The 25,770-nt window shown below is 31.9% G+C and overlaps 1 protein-coding gene and 1 long non-coding RNA gene across 9 annotated transcripts in view; one reads left to right on the top strand and one right to left on the bottom strand.

Moving 5' to 3' along the window:
• Positions 1–19,817, bottom strand: part of LOC105154829 (defective proboscis extension response 20) — a 190,184-nt gene extending 170,367 nt beyond the window's left edge. Inside the window, exon 1 of one of the 2 annotated variants that reach the window (XM_011070571.2) lies at positions 17,884–19,817. The gene's annotated coding sequence lies outside the window, so the exon portion shown is untranslated. The remainder of the gene's footprint in view (positions 1–17,883) is intronic. The other variant, XM_011070572.2, reaches the window with a different exon arrangement.
• LOC105154831 (uncharacterized) overlaps positions 1–25,770 on the top strand; it is a 234,313-nt gene that overhangs the window by 68,638 nt on the left and 139,905 nt on the right. The window lies entirely within an intron of this gene.

Genomic DNA, 25,770 nt, shown 5'->3' with positions numbered 1-25,770 from the left:
TCCATGAGGGAGGATTTAATGTCACAGAATTCATAACCAAAGCTTGAAAGCCAGTTTGGAAATCAATATTAACTGTTAACGTATTATTGACCAGCTTCACCCGAGAAAAAATGTTATTTATATATATATATATATATATATATATATATATATATATATATATAGAGCTATATTTTATGTATAATTATATATAATTGTATATAAAATATGTCAATTTTTAATATAATTATATATCATTTTATACATATAATTATATGTAATTGTATATGAAACATTTTTTCCCAGATACAACAAAACTAGAAATTTGATGTTATTTTGCAATTAAAAATTTCTTAAAACCAAATTTTGAGATAATTAAATTATTTTTTAAAATTCTGTCTGTCATATTGAATTATTTTGAATTTTTTATTTTTGACCTCATATTCGAATAAAGTATATATTTCAAATTATCCTATAGGAATTTAATAATAATTGAGCGAGCAGTTTATAAAAGAAGAGGGAGTAACCTCAAATAAAGTCGCCGGGCCAAAGAGTGAAATTAAAATGCAGTATTTTTTTCGAATAATTTATTTAAGTGCGATAATAATTGATGAGCAAGACGGACAATCTAGGATTTAATAATAATTAAAACACATTTTCAAGAATACCGAGACGAAAATATATTAAACGATTACTATTGGATTCTAATACATAAAACCTAAAGTTACATAAAAAATAAAAATTAACTCAATACTTTTAATTTGTTTTCTAATTTCAATAAAACTTCATTATATATCGGTAAAAATGTCTTATATCTCAAAAATTGGACTCGATGGAAATATTTCAAGCAAATTCGGGCTCAGCGTTGAAAAATATTCTAGAAACAATCTTCATATGCTCTCTAAATCTTGTCAATTAATATTATTTTGGTAATCTAATTACAAAAATGTGTGTAATTCGCTCAATTTAACTAACAAAAATTACGCTGCTTGCATTTTGAAACATCGATAGTTAAGAATAATAAACTTACGTTATATTATAGTTATAAAACTAGCGATTATTAAACATAAGTAATTACTTTCATTAAACTGATTGCGATGGGCATCACACAAAAGTGTATTCGTAAACGTGACGCGACATACATTAATTCATATATTCATGAAGTTTGCGCAAATTGACACGGATGTGTATGTGTATATGCGTGCATACATGATGATAGACGGTGTACAGTTAAGTGAAGTAATAAAGTGGAGGGTTAGACGACATAGAAAGCGTCGACAGAGGGGTGATGCTACGTAGGATATATGAGGACTTTGCACAGGTTCGACATGATAATTATGATAGCTAGAGCGTCCATACTTTGCAAAAGTCGATAAGAGATTAATACTTCGAAGAGAAGTGAAAGCTAACGCTTCTCTCGATATCGTGATAAATGGAGGTAAAGCAAAATATTGCATAGTAACGAGCAATTACGTGCAATAAAAAACGATTGAGTTTTTTCCAAGCGCTAATATGTACAAATTAAACAGCTATTTGAAATCCCTAAAATTTTATGATCTTTGAATATTATCTTATGAAATATTATCTTTGTTTTTGCCCTCTCCCTCCTTCTTTGATAATAGAAAATATCTTATAATAAAACGAGCAAAACTCTAACAGCATAAATTTTGTTTTAAAGATTTTGGCAGTTAAGGGGTTAGACTGGTGTAAAATTAAAAAAAATCAAAAAAATTTTTTTAAAATTAAAAAGTAGTTTGAAACCTAGAATATGGAATAAGAAGTCTTAAGTATAAATTCGAATTAGTTTCTGAGTTACAGAGCCTACCAAATTTGCATTATATGATATAAAGATTATGTTGTAGAACTTTTGCGTTTTTCTTGAAACCTTGTTTTTCAAAACGGTATCGAAGGGGTTTCTCAGGATGTACTCATCGGATTGATTTGAATTTTCGATTTTTTATTATTCTTATAGTATTCTTTAAGCATTGACCGAGGATTTTTACAATATTATTATTATTTTGCGAGATACTAATAAATTAATTAACAATATTTGTGTCAAAAGTCATACTAAAAGTTAAAAAAATTTTTTTCCAGTCAAATTTTAATAAATTTTGAATAAGCTCGGTCAATGATTAGGGAATACACTTCAGTAATATATTTTTTTTGTTTTTGTTTCATACGATCTAATATGGCGGAATCATTGACACCATGACTGATGCGAAAAAAATTGATCTTTCATAATATTTTAATAAATGCTGTTAAGATTATTATTTTTTTCTTTTATTTTGCATATGTTATACCTTCAATGTGTACTTGAATAAGGTATCAAAACACAAATTTGCAGCTTTTTTATTGTATTTCTTCGGCAATCCACGCTTAAAAATTATCTATTTTTACGGTTGGTCACACCGATCTAACCCTTTAACAAAGTAAGTTTTAATAATGCTAATTGTTTCGATAATTAGTAGAATTTGCAGAATTCTTGTTAAACTCTAAATAAACGTGCAAGCAGCCATGTTAATTGAATGGTATGGGAAGTGGCAAGAACGTACAAGAGAGAGAATATGTACGTAATAGCGGTTGAGAAGAGTGGTTGAGAGAAGAGGATTTTGAGTATGCAAACTCGATGGCATCATGTATCTGCGTGCGAAACCCAATCAAAAATTAATGCACCTTGAATTAATAAATTCGACGAGATATATCGTTATTGCATTGATTAAACGAAAAGTCTCAAACTATTATTTCTTTTGCTGTTTAAATATATTTATAAATTGTTTAAAAAACAGAAGAAAAGAGAGAAAAAGAATAAAAATGAAAAATAAATAATACGCGAAAAGTTTAAATTTTGTAAAGAAAATAATAAGAAAATTTAAAAAACGGAACAAGGCTTTGTGCAATAAGATACAATTAATTCTATTATTTTATCTGTGCAAAAGTTTAATGTACAACGTGTAACATCTAACGTAAGTGTCGGCAATTACAGCTTAATATTATTTAACGACTAATTTGGTAAGAGGATATTTCACGCTGGCATCGATTATCCCCTAATCGTCCCACCGAAAGCCGATGTTTAATCCAATTAGAGAGGTTACTTGTTCCTGTACTTCATACAGTTCACGATTCACTTGTTCATTTCTCGAGGCGTTTATTGCAGAATTATTGAAAAATCTTTACCGTCTCGAATGTTCGCATGTGACGAGAATGGCAAGATCGTTTCTCCTGACTAATTCATACGTAAATGTGTCCATTTATGCAGTGCGTGAGATGTAACTTAAGTATGTGATACAATTATATTTTGTAATAGGAACAAGTCATGAGGAAAACATATTCGTGACCGCTGTCCGTTCTAAGAACAATTAGGCATTAATATGCGGACGATACGAAATCTCATTTCTGCATTGTTTAACATCGTGCGCAAATTGTATAATGCACCCTGCTTGCGTACACATATTTCGTGTAAAGAACGTGTACGCCGCGTTGGGCGTGGTGGGTTCTAGTATTAGAGCCGCATAATGTGCGCATCACGCTTATTATACGTGGATGTGTATGTGTGTTTGTATGTGAGTTTTGTTTCTACGTAGTGTCTTGTTCTACGTAATTTTCGCTAGCGTAACCGCATATTGTATCTCACGTAGGACGCAAATATCCGTACCGTTATCACAACATGCCATATGAAAATATCCTGTACATCCTGTGTATGAAAAAAATCGCATTGGCCAAGGAAAAAATTATCAATTTTCAACTTATCGCTATCACGCGCATGCAAATTTTTTGCAGAATTTATAATAAAATTTTTACTTATATACTGCCAGTTAATCATCTTATGATAACTAATATAAAATAGATTAAACGTTTATATTGATCTATTTCATTCTTTTTAGAAAAGAGAGAGAGAGAGAGAGAGAGAGAGAGAGAGAGAGAGAGAGAGAGAGAGAAAGAGAGAGAGAAAGGGAAGGGGGGAGAGAAAGAAAGGGAAGATGAATAAGCCATTTACTTACGTTATTTAATTCTTTAACATTAATTTAATTATTTAATAATTTAAATTATTAGATACATTTTTGACTAGTGAATTTATTTGAAAATTTTTGTACACTTTTAAATATGAAAGGATTAAATTTAAATCAATTCCTTAAGTTAAATAATTTTGTTATTCTTAACTTCCAAATATATCATAATAAATTATTTTAATTTAAGACATATTGTGTTTAAAAACTAAGCACATCTAATCAACCCATTTCTGTTGAATTGCCTAGTTTCAATAAATAATGTTAAACTTAACTTTTATATATACGTTAACTAAATAATAAAATAAAGAGATAAATTAATATTTTTTGAGTGAAGCTGATTAACTCTATTGTTTTAGTTAAATCGACATACTGAGTAGAAGCAGTGACGACATAGGAATATTTAAAAATAATTCATTGAGTATAATTTGACATTATGAATTTAACAGCATACAGCATTTTGTTTTAATATTTGAAACAGAGTGTAGATACACTCAATCAAAGTTGAATCGATATAGTCATTATCGCATAAACCTCTGGCTTCTGTCATTTTGCTCAGCAATTTGGTCTCACTGAGTAGCTACGTCGGCACCTGGATCGAATGCACACCGGTGCACACAACGATCGGTGCAACGTTGCGTTCCGTTGAATGAATTCACAGCTGACTCCATCTATTGCTGAATTGACACTATCGGATATTCCTTCGTATCTTTTCGATTCGTACTATTCGCGAACATATCAGAAACTAAGAATACCTGCGGGCGCGTTTGCTTCTTTCCATTTTTCTAAGTGATCCCAATATAATCAGATTGCATTTGCTTAAAACACATAGAATACTAACGCGTTATTGAAAATATTCTTCAACAGTCATAGATTAAACATTCATGCAAAGCATACATTTCATGCTCAACATTTTCATAACAACATTTACAATAATCAACATTTCTCCGTTCCTTAACCTTTAGATGAGTGAGCCTATTTACAAAATTGTACAGCTTTTTTCTTGAGTAACATTTAATATAATTTATTATATTCCTTGTTTCAAAATTACACTATCTTAGAGTTACTATAATAGTTTCTCGTCTACTACGGTAATGCCAATATTTAAAAATTGACAAATCTCGTAAAAGTCTCGTAAAAATCTCTTTTCTTTTAAAGATTTGTTACATAAGGCTCTCCCTTTATTCACTGAATTCAAATTTGATATCAAAAATTCAAAATTCAAAATGGTAGATCGCAATATGACAGTTTAATGAATAAATTTGAAACTAACAAAGATGTTTTTGATGTCGGAGTGTATAAAGTTTTAAGAACGTATAAAATGAAATGAGAAATTGAAGACATTTGTACTACAATACCCAAGCGATAAAGCGCAAATAAGGCTTATTATGATATATAAAAATGATGCATAAGTTTTTATTTGCAAATACATGTAATCGTGGTAGCTACGTAACGATTAATTTTAATATAAGAATCCGACAGAACAAGTATTAACGATAAGAGCAAGCATAGAAATTGCAATATGAAAGATAGAACAGTGTCACTACAGAGACGCTTCTGTCCTGTAAAGATTAATATTTGAGTTACAATACTTTCATGTATAAATGAATATATAGAGTAAACTTGTTAGAGAATACTGTACCGAAGTTTCTCGATCTTTTGATACGGGCATTTCTCCAATCTGAAGGAATCGTTTGTCTTAGTCGATCGAGACGTATAGGGAGCGAAAAATCGCACGTTGACAAAGAGCGTGTCCAAAGTTTCATCTGTACATAGTATGGTATAACAGGCGTCACTGCGTTTACCAGCTAGTTACCACAGAGTGCCGCGAAATCAAAACTATCGATGAAACTTACCGCATGCGAGTAGAGTTCGCCCGCAAAAGTTCGCCCGTCTACCTCTGCGTGGTACAGACGTCCAATTTTCAAGTAGACTCTATCGAAAATGTTCGATTGGTTATATACGTGACACAGGTATCAGTTTTCCTCTTGAACTTCTGCTCCGTCAGATATCGTATGACACCTCCTTTACCGTCAAGTCATTCAGTGAAGTGTCCGTACAACTATGACGGCAACTACGTGATACGATTTTAACTTGTCAAATTGCTCATCAATCATATATTTTCTTTAATTTTTCAGACAAGCTAAATAATAATCAGAATTTGAAGTTACCTCCGTGCAGTTAGACGTCCTAATTACCATTATCCAGTTTGCCTTCGAGACAACATACCGTAAGCCCATTTGTATTCCGAAGATATACGAGAATTCTAAGCGAATCGTACACAACAACAAGTATATTAGCAGATAACTGTGACAAACTTACAAACACGCATGGCTATGTGAATTCCAATAAGCCTTACTGTCAGCTGCGACGAAACAGAGAAGTTATAAGCTAACTATTGCGCGAGAAACGCTATAAATATAAAGAAATAAAAGCTCGTGTTATCGATGAAATAACTTATTAATTGCGCTCGTTCTGAAAAACTAATTTTGTTAATTTATTTTATTTTAATAAAAATTATTCGCGAATTTCTGACGTATGTAGAAATTAGCGTAATGATTATTTTACACATTTTGAAAGATTGAACTTTAATATATTTCTATAATTAATATATTAATGTATATATAAGTAGATTAGATTTCTCTTTACGTAAATTCGACAAATTGCATCTCTGCCAAAGAGAAACTCGAATGTGTAACAGATTATAATATATAACTGATATTATAGACTGAAGATCTCGCGGTTCTTTTAGAGAAATTATGGAAATGCTCGACTGATTTTATTTACTAGAAGAAGTACATAGTAAAAGAGAAACATGCTGTTTATTTCATGCGCACAACTTTCGAACGAATAAGTATACTTTTCGAAGGTTGAGTTTGTGCATGTATTAATTCTTTAATATCTTCAGAATATTCTCTTGCTACCGTCAAAATAAACTCTGTCCGGTGAACTGGACTCGATAATATAGATTCATTTAAACAGCTGAAATGAGAGATCATACATACGTTTGCATTTCTTTTAATCACGATAGGTTATTTTAATTCTGGTCTTGCATAACGAATTTAATGTAGTTCTTTGTTATACATAGATTGTATAAAATAATTTTATTTAAAAATTATAATATTTCCACATTTTTGCGTACATTACCTATTACATTTTCATTTCTTCATTATACGTTTTTATCAGATAATATAACTTGAATTCTTCATTTCATTAGGTCAGTAAAAAGTAAAAATAAGTTTTTTGAATGAGTAATTGAAGATAAGAAAAGTAAAGAAGATTTACATTTTCCGCAGAATACTATTTCCATTAGTGAATCATATTTGAATATCGCTTCAGCATAAATTGTTCGCATTAAATGTCGGCGTTACTGACTGATGTAGGTTGATCTGATTATCATTATAATTAGCATGGTTTACACAGGTAATGCGACTGATGATGTACTGCCAGCGACATTTCGTCGCACCGAAATGTATTTCGCTATTCGCAAGTAAGAAAAGGGTCAGGATTAAACAATTCAGACCCACGCTGCTTGTTCTGGATGATGTTCTAATTGCCGTTATCCACTTTACTCGTGAGGCGACACGCTACTGGGTAATTTGTATTCCGGTCTGCGAAAGGGACCGCAGACGCGTGAGAAGAGATCGAGAGGTGGTATCGGGAGAGGAAGAGATAGAAGGGAAGATAGAAGAAGAGGGTGAAAGATAGGGAATGTGATAAAAGATGGATGAGTGCGACAAGGTCGGATAACAGGGTTGAAGCAAAGCTGCTCAGGGAATGAGGGAACGCTGTAAAGGAGAGACACGGAATACGGCGTTCACCGTACTTCCGACCATGTTCAATGGCAAAATTATGCGAATACAGTCGAAACGAGATTCGTCACGAAAGTTCCTTCAGGCTCCTGCCGCGCCGATGGCCATACAGTTAGCAATTCAGTGGATGTTGCTGGCGGAAACTTACGATGCGCCTGTGGCGACTTCCACTTCCGCGATTAGCATATTTAACGATAATGACTTCTTGAACGGCTTGTTTATCATTTATTATGCCTAGCAACATTTAGAGGCAATACTATGAAACGTTAAACTGAATTTTATGTTTTTTATTATACCATTTTCTTTCAAGGAGATATTCCTAAAAGTATCTTTGCTTTAAAATTTACTTGCCTTATGATATATTTGATTACCAGGAAGACTATTGAGCTTTTAATTCTTTTAGTTCTTTTTATCTCTCAAACATTTGAATGTGATATCTCGAGATTTTTAAAAACATAGCACTTTTTCGGCAAAACTATCTCAAAAAGTTTTATTCGATTCTCTCTTCTACAGTTGATGATAGTGATTTCTTTAAACTCAGGCCATTCATTATATAAATGAGCAAGCTTACGTTAAAAAGAAAAATTAATAAATCAGAGATTATCTCGTATTCAAGATTTTTGTAAATTCAAGGTATTATTCTAGAATGGAATTAATAATCTGTTTTCTACAATCTGATTTACCAGGGCTATGTAAATATAAACAAAATAAAAATTAATAAACGGTCATAAATAATGGATAAAGTTTATATATGCATAATTTGTTTTTATTGATTATATAAATATAAATAATTTAGATATTCATTACTTTAAATTTAACTAAATTAATAAATCAATACAACTGTATAGGTATGTTATGCACAAGATATTACAAAATAATGTATATAAGAAAAATAAAGTTTTTGAAAACAATTTAATAATATTCAATGTTTTAACATGTGCAACTATATCTTGATATCGAAAACAAAATATTTTTAGGGAAAAATATCTACGGTGTATGTATTAACTCGTTATACGTAAAACATACCTAAGCGCATAGTTAACTTGTTTTTCCTAGCACATATTTTCTTGATATACATTGCAGCTTGTAAATAAAAATGGCTATGGAAATTCTTTCGGATTACTTCATTTTCATATTCACATAACTTCACGAAAACACTGTTAATTTTCACAAAATCCTGGTGCACCGCGATGTCTTACATTAAACGGTAACCATCTTATTTCAAGGTAGAAGAAACAGAAAGCGGAACACGGTGAATTTACTCGTATATTGTGGTATGGTTGCCGTAGAAGCTTCACGAACACGGCACGTATTTCTGACCACAGGAAGAGTTACGAGTTCGACGTGAGAGAAGCTACTAGTTGTAAAAACCGCGAAATTAAAAGACGCGGAAAAATGCCAACTTGGTTTAGAAAATTCAATGAAATGAAGCGAGCTGATATTGTCCGATAAAAAATTATGCGAAATCATAAAATTCAATACCAAATATTAATATTTAAATTTTTTAATCAAAAATTTTCCTGTCTATTTAATTTCCTGTCTATTTGATGTACTACTTTCCGAACAATAATTGAAAGCAGACATTTAATTAATTTAACCTGCGCATTAAATATTTAAATTTACAATCTGCGAAACAAAAGTTACGTATTCGCACTTTCTATATTTTATTTAATATTTTTTAATTGTATACGAAATTAATTTTTCTCTCTTTCTCTTTTTAAATATTTTAATTAATTAAAAGAATTAATTTATATTGATGAGAATATTTGGAAAAATTTATGAAATGTAAAAACATCACATTGGACACTTGATTTCCAATTTAACGAAATGTAGGTGCTTTCGGCAAATAAATAAATGAAAGTAAAATAATTTTTAATCAATCTTCAGAAAAACTATAATTATTATTAATCAACTGCGTTTCATTTATTTTAAACAATTGTACAAAGTAGAAATGAAAATTTTCTTATAACATTTCACGCTTTAATGTTTTTCTATAGAATAATTATGAGTAAAATTTCATTATTTCGAATACGTTTTAAAGGTCTAACAAAATGAATTGTGTAGTATAGTCAATATCAAATTCGTATCGTAACCTTTTCAATGTCGAAATAACATCATCGAACATGTTAACTAGCTTGCAGCCCCACGTGTAGCTGTCAGATTCTGGGAACGCGCTTCTGTCGCGAGACCAAATAATTAATACATTCACAATGTTGATTTACGTATGGTGTGTATACGGTGTGCGCCATTCAATATTCACACGGTACCGTCAAGTTTGCATCGATAAGTTGTCACTTACGATCGTGCGTGCGTTGCTACTTCTGTGGCAAATGTGAATTCGCTTGAAATTACACTGCACAGCGCATGCATGTGTAATCCAATTGAACATCTAAGTAAAATAAAACGGAATACCTTTTATTATCTGATTAACTAATTTCGTGTATAATTAAATAACAAAAAGGATAATTTTGTTAAAGTATCTATAAAAGTTAATTAAATAGAGATCTGTAAATAATTTTGTTAGACTATTAAAATAATTACATGAGACGCCCAGGTGTAACAGTTAGAGAGTTAATTAATTCAAAATTTTTATTTACTCTCTTACAATTTTAACATCGAAAATATAGAGACTTTTTCCTGAGTAAAATAAACTTCGACTTTGTAATACTGTAAAATGCCAACCTGGCTTGGAAAATGTAGTAAAATGAAACGAGCTGGTGTCTGATAAAAAAATTACGTAAATTGTGAAATTAAATACTAAATATTAGTATGTTAAATTAGAAAATTTTTTTCTGTCTGTTTAATTGACTGTATTACTGCAAAAGTTTTGACATTTGAGTAATCAGTTTGAGTATTCTATATGATTATTTTAATAATCTAACAAAATTATTTTCAAATCTGTATATAGATTTTTTTTGGATATTTTAATAAAACCGTTCTTTCCATCTAACGAAGAGAAGAAAATAAATAAACTTCATAAAGTTTTTTAGCATTTTTATTTTCAATTTAATAACCGATCTTTCATAGGAATATTTATAACAATATCGCGTAGACTAAAAAATTATAGAGCAGGTCAGTGATAACTTTAACGTAAACTATAAGCCTGGCATACGTCATAATAAGCTTAGCACAGTAGATAGATTTTCGAGCAATTTTCAGAATCCCATTCTCATTAGCTCTTAAACGGGATTACAAAGCTGGAATCACGCTAAAATTCATTTGTCGTTCTCGTTTCACGGTACCGGAGATTCTTTATTCGAGCGTGAGTCGCAATTCCGTCCGTAACACGGAACGTAGAGGAAAACAGCCGCCACACGCTGGATATCTCGACCCAGCGTCCAAGACAAACAGTGTGGAAAATGAATTTTTCTGTTATCTTTTTTTAAAGACTCATTTTCTTCTTTTCTTCCCTTCCGTGATTTGTACTGAATTGCTTGCAAATTAACATCCTGGAACGAGCACTATCGGGCGTGAGACTAGTTGTCGTCGCAAACACGCGGGCGAATGGGGATGACAGATTTTTACTGCGGAGAAGAATGAAAGGAAAACTCTCGTACACGAGAGACGAGAATTTTAGTTCACGCATACGCGGAAGTACGGGGAAATGCAATATTTCATTAAGGATTTCGCAATTACACGTCCGTTCGGTATGCTCACGAAATACGAGAGATTCGCACAGTTAAAAATTGGGAACGCTTGTTAATGTATGCATAATCTGATTTACATCGTTGCATTAAATTACGGAGTCTTTGTATCTCCCACGAAGCAAGATACAAAATTGTGATGATTGATTAAATGATAACGTTATCCAATGTGATTGTTCGATATCATTTTATTTGATATATTTCTTTGATGCACCGAGAATCGCGCGGTTTAGGAGGTATTCATTGTAAAATAATATCGACGGAGAAACGGATGAACGGCGGAACGTATAATCCGGTTACTCGCTGATTGAACTTTCATAGAGATGCAAAACTGTACTGTATTAAGGCAAAAGTGGGTGATATTCCGGATTGCGCGCCACGAGAAAGTAATTTCGGGAAGCTGTGCCGCGTTACACGGTCGCCGTGAATCCGCACAAGTTCCGCGCAGCCAATTTTTTTTCTCGCGCAAACAATGCAAAAATCCATTACCGAAACGCTGTCAACTTTTACGTCACAAAACGATTGCCCCCGAAAATTTGACACCATATCCCGGTCATTCATTTTAAAAAGAACGCGAAAAATGTTTTAAAAAGAATGAAATAATAGTGATATCATGTATTTTACTCAGGATTATTATACTAAACGGCTGCTTTGTGCAAATATTCGATCGATCGCACATAATTGCATATATATTTAATCATTACATGTTCTGTATTTTACATTTGCTGTACGTCGATGCATGATTAACTTATTGCATAAATGCGTAACGTACGCCGCTCATGATGGACGCCAATCAAACAGTATATTATGTATGTTAAATTCGGTGTAGATATTAACTTTCATAGAGATAGGTAAACCATTTCCTAATTTTCAAATTTATGTGAATAGTATCTACATTTTGCAAAAATTTTGATTGATTAATTATGCATTTTAATTAGACTATCTTATTTTTTTAATAAATGTGATGTACAGTCATATCATTATAAATTACCGTAATTCCATAACCCAGTGTTGTAATTGTAATATAGTGCATATTAGTGTTGCTCACGGTGAACGTCGTTAGCAGGCAGCGACTTGAATGCAAATTAAAAGTAAACCGAGATGATTAATTTTGCTCGGGCAACAATTACGATGCTGTCTTCGTGTTCTGACACAAAGAAGGAGCGCGAGCGATTCAATAACTTGGCGCAAATTATAATTGTTTTTAAGCAAATCCGAAAGTTGTGTATAATAAAATATTAAGAACGCTAGGAAATAACAGAAGCTGTCACAACTATTACGATTAAGTAGAAAAAAAGAAAGAGAGGAAAAAAGATGTTCATTCAGGAAAATGTATATCTTACGACTATCTATATATATATATATATATATATATATATATATATTTATATTTATATAAGGTTAATGAACATTTTATGTAAATCAATATGGCATCTTTATGTCGGATGCTTATTGTTTCAGTGGCTTTACATGCTATGATTATGTGATTAAAGGCCATGGCACACAGAAAAACTTAAAACTTTTAAGCAATAAGGAAATCAACATGTTGGATTCTACTGCTTACATTATGATCTCTACTGTGATTGATCAATTTGCCTACTTAAGTTTTAAGTTTTTTTATGCCATGATCTTAAATCCTATAATATTAAATTGGTAAAACAGACGACTTTTTAGAAGCCCTTTAAACGATCATGCATTTTTAGTGTCTAAATAATTTGATGTGAATTTATATACAATTTCAATCCTGCAAACCGCGCACCGAATTTAATTTTCAGTCTTGAAATATGATGCTAAGAGAATTAGAGTATCATAAATAAATTGACAAACAATTTAATAATATTGTGCCCGTAGATATCTTAAAAGAATATTAATCCTTACCCTATTAGATACAATTTGATGTTTCATCCATCCTGATGGACGGAATCCGTCCATTTTTTTTCATCTATTCAGAATGATTAAAAAAATCTCTAAAAATTCACCAACATACTTTCAACTTTCTAGAATAAATATTGGCTATATTTTATTTTGAAAAATAATAAAATATAGTACAATTTATAATTACCAAAAGACGCAAAGAAACTTGCACGAACAGGAATTGCTCGGTAATTAGTGACTTCCCTTAATAGGGTAAGGGTTAATAATCTGAAATGTACAATATATCTTTGCTGTAATACAATGCAGAGAAAGCAGATAATTAGCTGCAAATGATACCGACAACCGCATATGCAATTTACGTAGCTTGACTTAAATACCGTATGACATTACACGGTAGTGTTTATTCAGGGATCAGGAAACGGTTTGAGATACGGAAATCGATCGACCACGATACATATATATCATGATTATGTCATCCTTGTTCGGTAGGCTTCAAACTCCCGTTGATCCGTGCGTTGAAAAGCTCATAAGCTTTCCGGCTATCCACGGTTGAATTCGGACTACATGGCTAACGTGGATTGTGGAGGCCATTGAGCGAGTGGATAAGCGCGGAATACCGAATGGTTCTCCGTTTCCGCAGAATCGTCTAATCGTACGTACCTATCTCATGCAGATTAAATGGTGAGACGAGATTGAATGAGGTCAATGTTGATGAATTGAGCAAATTTGTGTGTTTAAAACTAAATTGCATATCGATGAGGAAAGGAGAAAGAAAAAAAAACGAAATAGAAAGAAAGAAATAGATAAATAAATAGATAATGGCGTTTATTAATATTCTAGGACGAAGGAAAGGGCGACTTCAAGGAAATATTTGTAGAAAAAGAAAAAAAACAAAAAAGCAAAGGAACTAAAAATATAAAATAACAAAAGAAAATGCAAAAAATAATACAAATAAAATAAAGAAATAAAAATTACATAGATTATAAAAGTGAAAAAAAGAAAACACAAGGTAATGCACAGATAGGTACATGTGGAAATGAAAGGAAATTGCGAAAATTAGCTTGTCTCACGCTATCGTAGATAACAGAAAAAACATGTTTTATGCTAAGTGTCTTTGATTTTCTGACCGTAATTGGAAACGAGTTCTACATTGTGATGCCAGCGTAATGAAAGAAGCACTGGTAGGTAGAGGTTCTATAGGAAGAGAAAGCTAGGTCTAAAGAAGTGGTACAAGGATTGATGGAGGTTGAAAGCAATGTAGGAAGGGATACCGGAACGAATAATGGAAAATAAAGAAACAGCAAGTGAGAATTGAGATAGGTTTTTCTGTCATTTGCGGAGAACCACCTCAGCGCATCATAGCAGTGCGAGATGTGTTCATCTCTGCACAAGTTGAAAATGAAACGCATGCAAGCGTTAATTAATCGTTTAACCTCGAGTTTCTGTTGATTAGTTAAGTTACTGAAAATTACAGTAATCAAAGAAGAGAAAGAGAGAACCGAGAAAGACATGAATCGAGTATCCAATGAAATAGCAAGATCTATTTTTTATTATATCTACCTTTAAAGAGAGAGAGAGGGGGGGGGGAAGAGGGAGAAAAGAAGAAGAATAGGGAGGCAACTAAACTTCTTGATATAAAAGTCTGCAGTTTTTTTATTAGTCTAGACGTAATTTTTGGCGACGTGATTGACAGTATGATATTATGAAGTTAAAATCGTATTACAAAACGATGATTAAATTTATGAACGTTGATAGGATCTTGAAAATCTAATAGAGTCATGGAAAACTTAAATGGATTGTAATTAAATACAAAGTTATCCTGAGAAAGAAAGAGCATGTGCTGAATTTAATAGTTGGTTTGATGAATTGTACCAAACATCGTAAAGTGCTAATAATAATTCATCTTCATTCCTTTCAAATATCGTGATACATTCGGGTAGAATTGGACGTGCTAAAAGTATTGGGCTATTGAATTAGAAATATTAGACTTGGGAATGAAACAACGCGGAACGACAAGGTCTAGCACGAGGTCAATCACTCACGAAAGCTTCTCTCTAGTTTTAGACGTTGATGAATTCTCGTTCGCTAAAAGGTACACGGCCCAGTGACGCATGTGTGCGTGGGAATAACTGCGTATCGCGTATGTGTAGACACATACATAGGCTAAAGGGCACAAGAGGATATAGGACGGTATGATTAATCATCCAATCTTTTGACAAAAAGCGGAAAGCTTGTCGGATTTTCACAGCGACGGTGTCTCCTTCGCCTGTCACGAAAAAGAGTGAAAACCAGCTGATAAAATGCTCAGGCGCAACAACTTTGATTTGTTTATAATTGAGACTGTTTGGCCTCAAATACGAGAAAAAAAATCCGTACTTTTTTAGTGTCAAATTTACAGGCTTGAGTTAAAAATGTTTACATGTTGATAAATATTTTGAATATTAATTAAATTATCGTTACATTGTTGTTTTTATGTTGCACTTTGTTATTATTAAACGATCGATTTTTATCGCACTGACGTTTTGATTAATTACGAATGTAATACAATTCAACAAATCTCTGTCAAACTTCTGCGAAACATCTGCCAATAATTTGTAATTTATCAGAAAGAGAGAGAGAGAGAGAGGGAGAGAGAGAGGGAGAGAGGGAGAGAGAGAGAGAGAGAGAGAGAGAGAGAGAGAGATGTATATAGCCTGCAAATCGTTAAAAATAATATAATACTGAAAGAAATTAAATTATAAGCCTAACAGAGTTGTATCTATTATTTACCCTTTACAGAAATTTGATATTGGATTAATTATATTGAGTCTAAAAGCACTGAAGAACAACTTTAATACTAAGGAACTGTTGTTCAGTGCTTTTAATTCTCAAAATAAATAATTTCTCAGTGTGAACCCTTAGCATCACTTTGTGCTTTTTAAAGCATAATCGATAGTTTTCTAAAAATTTTTATTCAGATTTCAATATGTAAAAAATAAATAAAATACAGTTTAGTTTTTATTATAAGTAAAAACTAAACTGTAATTTTTAATCTACCTTTAACAACAATAAAAACTAGACTGTATTTTATTTATTTTTTATAAGTATACAAGAATTTTTTCAGATTCTTATCCGGAACCATAAAAAATGTATGCTGTTTCCCTCAACTGCTCAGAGTAAACTATAATCGAAAATTTCAGAGTGTGGTGCTGGAAAGTTAAATTGAAATTCTGTAAGGGCAGTTTATTTACTATAGTACATTGCATCCGATTTCGAGAAAAGGATGAGACGTTTAAACAGGCGAAAATCAGCAATAGGGGACAAAGTCAACGATTGAGTTCAAGTTCTCCTATCGGTCTTGGCCGCTTTGACCTAGATGTTTGTAGACAATTCGATAGAGTGGGACAACTGTCTCTCGCACACGCGCACGGTAGAGTCTCTTCTGCCAATTTAGTTGTTGGAAAGCTTGACTTTTAAAACTAGAACGTATATTTGTTCTCCAAGCCTAAATCGAGCAAGTTCAAATTGCCGCTAAGAATGAATCCTGCTGGCTGCATCCTCGACATTTCTGTCTAGGTGGTTAAAAGCTTGTTCAAGTTTCCGTCCTCGATTTCCTGCGCATCCATCCGCGTTGCCTCGTTCGTTCGCATGGAACGTACAATTGATTGTTCGTAATAACTTGTTCGTGACATCAAAGACATTTGACTGTCCGAAAATTCCAGTTCTCTGAGATCCATGGTTAATTCATTTTGCGGACAATAAACATGGGTTTATACAGAAATGCCAGTACGGTGTAGAATGCTAGAAAGCATAGATTTATTAGGTCATTCCCTTTTTGTAGGATTACAGTTCGTAAATAAATGCAGCGTGCCAATACGTTTTGTATTCCGACCTAGTTCACTATAGTTTTTGTAGCTAAAAAATGCGAGACAAGTGCGGAATTTGGCGTATTTTTCTCAAATTGCAAGAACAATGCTGTTTTTGTTTTTTGTACTTTTAGTTTTGTGTAACGATATTTTTTTATGTATATATTATCTTACAAAGTTGCGTATATTGTAGTACATACATGTAGTGTATACATGTATATTTTTTTGCGAATGTCATGTATGCATTTTTAGATAAAGTTCCTATATACAACATGCAGCTTTAAAATAGCCCTGAATTCGTCTGTTAAAAATTCTTTGTGGTGTCATGATTTTTATTACAAGGAAAATCACATTTGCCTCAATATAATTATGCAATAGATCCCATAAAACTGCGTTTTAATATATATTAGACCAACGCTGTGTTTATGTATAATAAAATATTATGTAAAAAATTTTCAGTAAAAAATATTTCTACACAGAGATTGTGACAAAGTTATAAAATTTTTGTTGTGTTTTATCTTTCCCATACCATGCTAAACGCAAAATTTTCAAAGCTTTGCAGTATTTACAAAAACCAACATTGCATTATTTAGAAAAATAACTGATTTTTTTTAACATGGCAAAATAAGAGACATAAAAACAACAAATAATTTTTTCATTATTCAGATGAACCAGGTGCCATTTAAACAGCTGAAAGCATGTGCCAAAAACATAAAGTATTTACCTTAGATGAATTGGCCTCAAAATTACATCATTCCTCGACTTCGCTTCATCCAATCCAATTCCGTCTGGCAAAGATTTTAAAAGTTTCGGTTACTTCATATCTTCTTATTCGGAAACTTTTCAAACGAATTCACGCATTGCATCACTCAATCATGTTCATGCTTCCTTCTTTAAAGTCTTATCTGTTAAAATTTTGCCACTACATCTACATCGTTGCAAGCATTTGTCTGCTTCGTGGTAATATAAATTAAACTTGAAATTCAAACAGCCGGAGTTTAAGTTCTTTCCGGAAGACGACGATTCGCACAGCTTTACGATTGAGTTATTTTGATTTAAACGATACTTTATCTTGGTGAAAGTCTCTCGAGTGAAATTTGCACGAGAATAAGCAATCACCAATGTTAATTAGAAACTACATTGTTCGTTATACACAAAACCGGAAAGTGCATAATTTCAATCAATGTATTCGTCGCATGTTGTCTTCGCTTTAACACACTTAATTTCCGCGTGACACTACCTTGCAATTTCCTCACGCCTTTCTTACTCTAATATTTTTATAAACAGTTTATTTTTATGATATCAAATTATTTGGCAGTGTGCCTTTTTTTTAATTAAGAAATCGGAAGGAAGAAAATTAATGCGAATGTGGGCAAAGTTGGCTGTTAATTTTCCGATGGGGAAACACGTGGACCTCTAACGCGCTACCTGTACCCTTACGAGACTAGGAGCTTTCCTTAGCTTTTTGACGCATCAACAATCGCGTCGCTTTATTTGCACTACCACGAAAAAGGGAGGAAAAGTGGCAGTGTGGAGAAGAAGAGAGCAATCACCCTGTCGGAGATACCGCGATCTCACTCGTATGGTGCAACGCTCATCGCAAGGGGCGCGGCGTAACTGAGCTCGGCAAACCAACCCTCGTTCTCTGTCTCTGTCGGTGCCTCCCTCTCTGCCCAACTTCGCTCTATCGCTTCTCCACCTCACCCCCTACAACCACGTTTTCCCACTCTCACGCAGTCTCCGTACTTTCCTCCGCTCTTCTTCTAATGCTATCCCTTCTCTCTCATACGGTTTTTCCTTCCACTTCCTCTTCCTACATCGCACTTTTCTTCATCTTGCTCGATCTTGCGTTGTGACACGCGAAGCTTTCTTTCTTCTACGTTGCAGTTGGGAGCCTCTATTCTTTTTTCCAAGCTAATCCATCGTTGAACCATGCAAAGGCCAAAGACTAAGAGGAAAGTGCTACTCTAGCATATTTTTCTGTAATCTGTTTCATCTCTTTCTTCCTTCATACACATCATAAAATTTCGTTTTTTGTTCACGCACGTTTTAATTATTCATTGCAACTACAAAGTCCCGATTTTTTTTAAAAACAATCTATTACTGAATCTTATGCAGAAACTGAAGATTAAGAGGAAAATACTTTTCTGTAATTTATTTCATCTTTTTCTATATATACACATCATCGACATCACTTTTCATTTTTCGCTCACGCATGTTTAATTATATTTATCCTGTTAATTTTTCTCTCGTTTGATACGAAAATTGTCAAAGAAAATTGTTAAATAATGTTTACTTTTAACGACAAACACTTATGGAGAACCAATCTTCCACCGAATGAGTGTAATAAACGAAGATCAAGTGATCAAGGGGACATGGTTGCAGATTAGAAGTTCAATCTTGTCCGTGATTAAGCTTTTGTCAACTTGGGTCTTCTATATCTACCAAGCAGAATCCGGACAGAGTCGATTGGATCATGTATCCATTTGCATGTTCTGTGAGAATATTATACGAACGATATAACACACCTATTTAAATGCGCATGCAAGGACTGGCGTCGCCATGTATGAGACTACACGTTTAATCTAAATTAGATTACGTCCATGAGAGTCGCGTTAGGCAATCTTGTTTCACGCTTTCATTATAAATATACGTTATATATGCCCGTGAAAAGAGAGAAATAAAATAAATGGTTTAGTTATTGGTAACCGCAAGGCTATTAATCTCCTAGGCTTGATTGCATAGCGAAATATACATATATATTCTTTTGGCGAAATATCTGGCAAATGAAAATTTAGAATATCACGACGGTTGACGTGCAAGAGAAATGTGGTAAATCAATTTAAAAATTTGATTGTGTTTATCGAAGACTCATTGACTTGAATCAGATGAGTGTCAACGCTAATGCTAACCTTTAATCGTATTCCTGAATTAACGATCACGTGTATGAAATAATATTCGCGTCGCGCCGTATATAGTGCAATAATACACTATAAACGTGCATATGCTGCGCGACAGCCAGTGTACACTGATATACATAATATCGACTATCAACTCTGAAAATGATTATTATTTATTCGTATCGATATGATCATGTATTATCCTATCCACGCGCATAGAGACGAATTTGGAAATTATCTGCTATGAGGATAGGATTGATCTTTGTCCACAGATAGGTTCACCAAAACAGATACAAATAAAATATGATTTTACGAGATTCGAATAAATTCGCAACTGTTATTGTCATGATGGTAGAATTTGGATAGTAATAATGAATATAATATAATAGACTGTAATGTAATAACAGAGAGCTAAATTAGATGCGATATTAATGTACCCTCGGGTTGCTTATAATCGACATATTATACAAGGAAAACAATGTTATTCATATAACGACAAATGTAATCTCTAATATGATTTTAAAATTTAACGAGATATATATATATATATATATATATAAATATTACACTTTTGTCATGTTTTATTCGTTTTTAGTTTATAAGCTTTTCCTTAAATTAATTAATGTAGGATAGATAATCAGCTAAAATTAAAGGAAATTTATTATTTGCGTGCATTTATTGCTACAATTATCGCTTGTAGATCGTGATTGATTGAATAACGATTGAAATACATGTTTTATTTTACAACGTTCAGCTCTTTAGTTTTGCGTGATCTAAATAAAAGCTGGTGCATCTGCTGGCGGAAAGTGGATACGTACTTCAGTTTGCAAGAACTAAAGTACGCCGGTTTCGATAGTAAAATTTCAAATTTCGCTATCCCGCAATAGCTGCGTCTACATAAATATTTTATGTTTCTGGCGAAGATGCTGGCAACAAATAGCTTTAGAGAAACGAACACGGATGATTGTCTCAACAATTTTTCTATCGTCGTGAAATCGGTAAAAGAGAATTAGTTATTTATGAATAGTTGAATTGATTACAGTGAATACATTAATTTTTTCAGTATCAGACTTTAGCGTGTATTTTTTATTTTGAAAATTATATAAATCTAATTTTTAAACTCTACAAGCAAATTCTAAAATCAAATTTGCATGGGGTATGGCGTTAGCAGTTTCGTAAATTGGATCGTGCAAGACAAAAAGATTAAAAATGATGAGGAGACAGTTGGCCCACTGAGAATATACGTTTGTTCTCTCTTTTTCTCGATCTTCAATTGGCACGTGCATCACGGTACGTGTCGATAAGAGTTGAAGGTCTGAAGTCCATGATCGTGAAAGACGTTCAATGTATTTGGGATAGCAAGAAATAGACGATTTAGTTTTGTAAAATATTATAACAGCTATAATTATAACGTTTAAGAATCTGACAAATATTATATTTGTTCAGTATATTAGTTTAATCATTTTTCTTTTATAGAACATACAAATCTTAATTATGATTCACATTTTCGTTTCCTTGTACTTTTTGCTTTATTATCATTATTTCGATTTTATTATGTATAATTATTTTTTGAACAATTATGTAAAAATTAGAAATTACGGATATGTTAACAAATTAATAGTATTTGCAAACGTTATTTGGAAAATAATTAAATTTATGCAAAAGAGGAATAAAAATGTATATGTATATGTACTTTTATTATCTACGATTATATTATATTATATGATATAAATAGTAACACATATTGCATTGTATGATATAAATAAAAGACGAAATTTTTAATTTTTATTTTTAAATATATTAAATTGCATAAATAAAAACGGAAGTGCGAATTTTAATTACCGGCAACAAGCCGTATTTACATATTAATATTGTGGTAGTAATGAATAATTCAGTAGTACAGCATAATTATACAGTGCAAGTAGTCCATGCTTGACAAAAGTATAATATTTTGCATGCTAGAGAAATGAATGTCGGTATTGTTATAAATTTTTTATTCAAATTCTAATTTTCTATTTAGCTTAAGCTATTTTTCTTAAGAATATGGAGCTTCATATTCTTTAAGCTTAGAGCTTAAGATATAAGTAAGAAAAAATGCCTCTTTAAATCTCATAATAATAAATTAATTGTGTTAATGATAAAATTACTTGTCGTCGAGTTAGATATTTCATTAGTCATTTTGTAAAATGATTAATGTCGCAGTGACAAGTGTTTTTTACTCTATATTATCCACGAAAGAGCGATCTTAGAAGTGTCCTGGAATGTGTAATAATTGCTTTCTTTTTCTCGTTTTCTTACTTTTTTATTCTTGCCCCTAAAATTTAATCACGTAAATTTTATTATCTGTGATTAAGATTAATTATTAATACGATTAAAAAGAGATGTCTGTGTTTCTTTTTTAAATCAGTCTTATTTGTAATATCCAATATTTGATTGTGTTATAAGCTGCGATATTTACATCGTTAATTATATGATATCATGTTACGTGAAAATATGAATTCTTAAACACACTTTAGATCTACAATTCACGATCAGATTTAGAACAGAATTCTATTTATAATTTTATGTGCTGTTTAATATAGAAAACATTTGAAAAAATAAAATAATCATTAATATATATTTCCTGTATGTGTGTATTTTATTTCTTAAATTAAATTATTATTATAAATAGAATTTTGTCCCGAATTTGGTCGTGAATTATAGATTGTTTAAAGTGGGCTTTAAGGATATTATGCATGACAAATCGTTATTTCTGACTCTACCTTTATCGTCGCTTTCCTCTGTTCCTTCCTCCACATGCCTTTATCTTAACAAGTTATAACTGCTCTTTCCTTCCCTTATAATATTATCTTTAACAGCTTGGTAGTAGCGCATTATGTGAATATTTTTAATGTTTGCATATTAGGATACTAACGCATGTCTGAAAGTAGTTTATTTCTATTTTCACAACATTTCATTTATGAAATTAATTAGATAAAACCAGAGAAAGATAGTACAATTATTAAACGTTATATTATAAGATTACGTTGTATTAATTAGATGTTATATTATAATCAAAATAATAATATAATATTGTGATAAAAGTTTTCTGTTTTAACTATTATTGCATTAAATAAGAGTGATTACATTAATTCTTCTCGTCCTCTTTCAAGACAGTTCTATCTAATATGTTGATCATAATATTTTTCGGATGTTTTTATTATATCTGCGACAGAATATTTTATGTTATATTTTATGTAGAACGTGCTCTTATGTAATGATGCGACTTTCGTTTTAAAGCTCGATGCATGTTTGAAGATCTCGAAGAAGAACATAAGCACGTGCTAGAAATCTCAGGCGAGAAATTCAGACTCAACGAAAACCAGATGTTCTCTTCTTTTCTACCTTTCTCTCTTTTTTTAAGTACTTTGTAAATATTATTCTACTCTTGTCAGAATGACAAATTAAAAATGTATGTATTTTTTCTTAGTAAGAATGACTTGTCGATGCACCACTAATAATAAATACTTTTCGCTCCTTCCATAGTATCTGCTTTATTTATGAAGCGAATACTGTAAAGAGGTAGCTAATACTCTACAGAAGAGAATTAAACACTTTCTACGTGGGATTTTCTCGGGTCTGGAAGTCTTTCGCAAAGATTTCCATGAATTAGCTGTTTAATTGTACAAAATGGAACGTAGAAATTCGCATCGTGTACAACTTCGACGTAAGACAATCCCAATCAAAAGAGCCGGGGCAACTTACTGAGCATTTATCAGACTTTCGAAGAGTTCATTTCGTGTATAAAGTACTCTGTGTCGCTGTTCGAAAGAGCACACTGGCAAATAGGATCCGCCGTTCGAATTCTAGCTTACTCATCGAAGCGTATATAAATCGTTCTGAAAGCTCTTTATTTGTAGTTGAATCGTTCCTTTTTCCATTCCATACTCAAAGCTTTCCTTATTCATTTCTTCCGTGTGTCCTCTCGTTATTAATCAATAATTTATCTTGATGACTTTCCTTCACGGTAGAAATTTGCTATGTTCATATGTAGGAACTCTTAATGTATTCTATGCAAACTATTTCATGTTTTATGAGGTTTGCAGAAATGTTCTTTAACTCACAATAGATTTTCAGAATGGCGTTTAACACATGTAACACTTGACGAAGCGTTTCAGTAAAATGAGTGGCACTATATTTATCGTATATGCAATGTGTATATTTCTGTTTGTCACGGCACATATAACAAACATTTCATTTAATTCAATTTTAATGCACGACTCAAATTCTTTTTACTCTCTTTCAAGCTGGCAACTTCATAACTTTGCCAACGCTGAAATACCATTCCGATGGAAAATTCGAGAAACTCGGTTCGTATCTCAAGAGAGGATTTCACGCCAATGTCAGACTGCCAATGTCAGATATCGAAGTATATGAATCAGAAAAGCATTAAAATTTTTCATGGACGTGTGATTCGAACATTATGGAATTACTAGACGCTTAATTCTATGAAATTCTAATCGACTGTTTTTTTCTGATAGGATATTTATTTGTATGTAATGCATTACGTTGATTTTAACCAACGACACGTAGATCAAGCATTTCTACTCGGAGAGAAAAAATTTGCTATGAATGCTAATCCTATTATAACAGCAATTGCGGATATAGGGATCGCAAATTATTATTTGCAGATGTAACAAATATTATTCTCTTCGCTACAAAAATTATTTGTAATAAATGCAAAATATTTGTCAAATATGCAAATTTGTTTGCTATAAACAAATGTGACAATTAAACTTTATAATCTTTTCATTGCAAAATCATTTTTCTTCATATATATTTCTATGGTGCAGAGAATTAAGCCGGAAATTAACAGTTTAAATAACCGAGATTAAGATTCAGTACTTTCTCTCTCCATCTAAAAGTGATGTATTCTTTTCAACTGAACTTCTTGCACCGTTTACCTACACTTCCAGAGAGTGTCAAAAACACATATAATCTTTCTTACAATCCTTCTCAAAAACTTTTTTAAGATAGAAAGAGACAATTGGTTCCCAGTTTTTTAAACTGTCAATTTCCTGCTTCAATCTACGGATGCTTAATTTATGTATATATATCGTTGATGGTATAAATTAACGATGGATCCAATATAATTAAAATATCTATTTATGCGCAATTTATGCTGAAGAATTATTAATTATTATGTTACATATCACTATTTAGTCACCACTCACAAAAGGAGGCTGAAAGGTATTTCACGGATTTTGATCAGCCTTCGTATGATTATTTTATATAGGACACTAAAAAGTAACTCCTGTAAGTTCCGTTTTTATGTTTTCTTCCAAAAAATCGCTATTTTAGGTTACGACGACGGATCGCTTTCGTAATTGGAAGAATCGATATTTATTGAAAAAACAAGTAACTTTTGTTTTTACATTACCGTTCATACATTCGGGAACATTTATGACTTTCTCGCATTTCGTAAAAAGTATTTCGGTAAAAAAAACTGTAGAAAAAATTTTTTTAATGCATTTTGAAAAAGAAGTATAGAACTATAAATTTGTTTTTTGTTTTATTTCTATTATTTTATTACATAAAATTAAATAATAAAATTACATAAAATTAATATATTTCAATATTTTAATTTTACTTTGAAGCGTTGTAATTAATGAAATAACATCAAACAAAATTAATAAAAAAGAATTTTAAAATAGACTTTCTCAGCTTTAAAA

The sequence above is a fragment of the Acromyrmex echinatior genome, chromosome 6, assembly GCF_024713525.1.
Source record: "Acromyrmex echinatior isolate Ae372 chromosome 6, ASM2471352v2, whole genome shotgun sequence".
NCBI lineage: Eukaryota > Metazoa > Arthropoda > Insecta > Hymenoptera > Formicidae > Acromyrmex > Acromyrmex echinatior.
The sequence above is the reverse complement of the archived record's forward strand: the minus strand, read 5'-3'. Positions and strand labels throughout refer to the sequence as shown.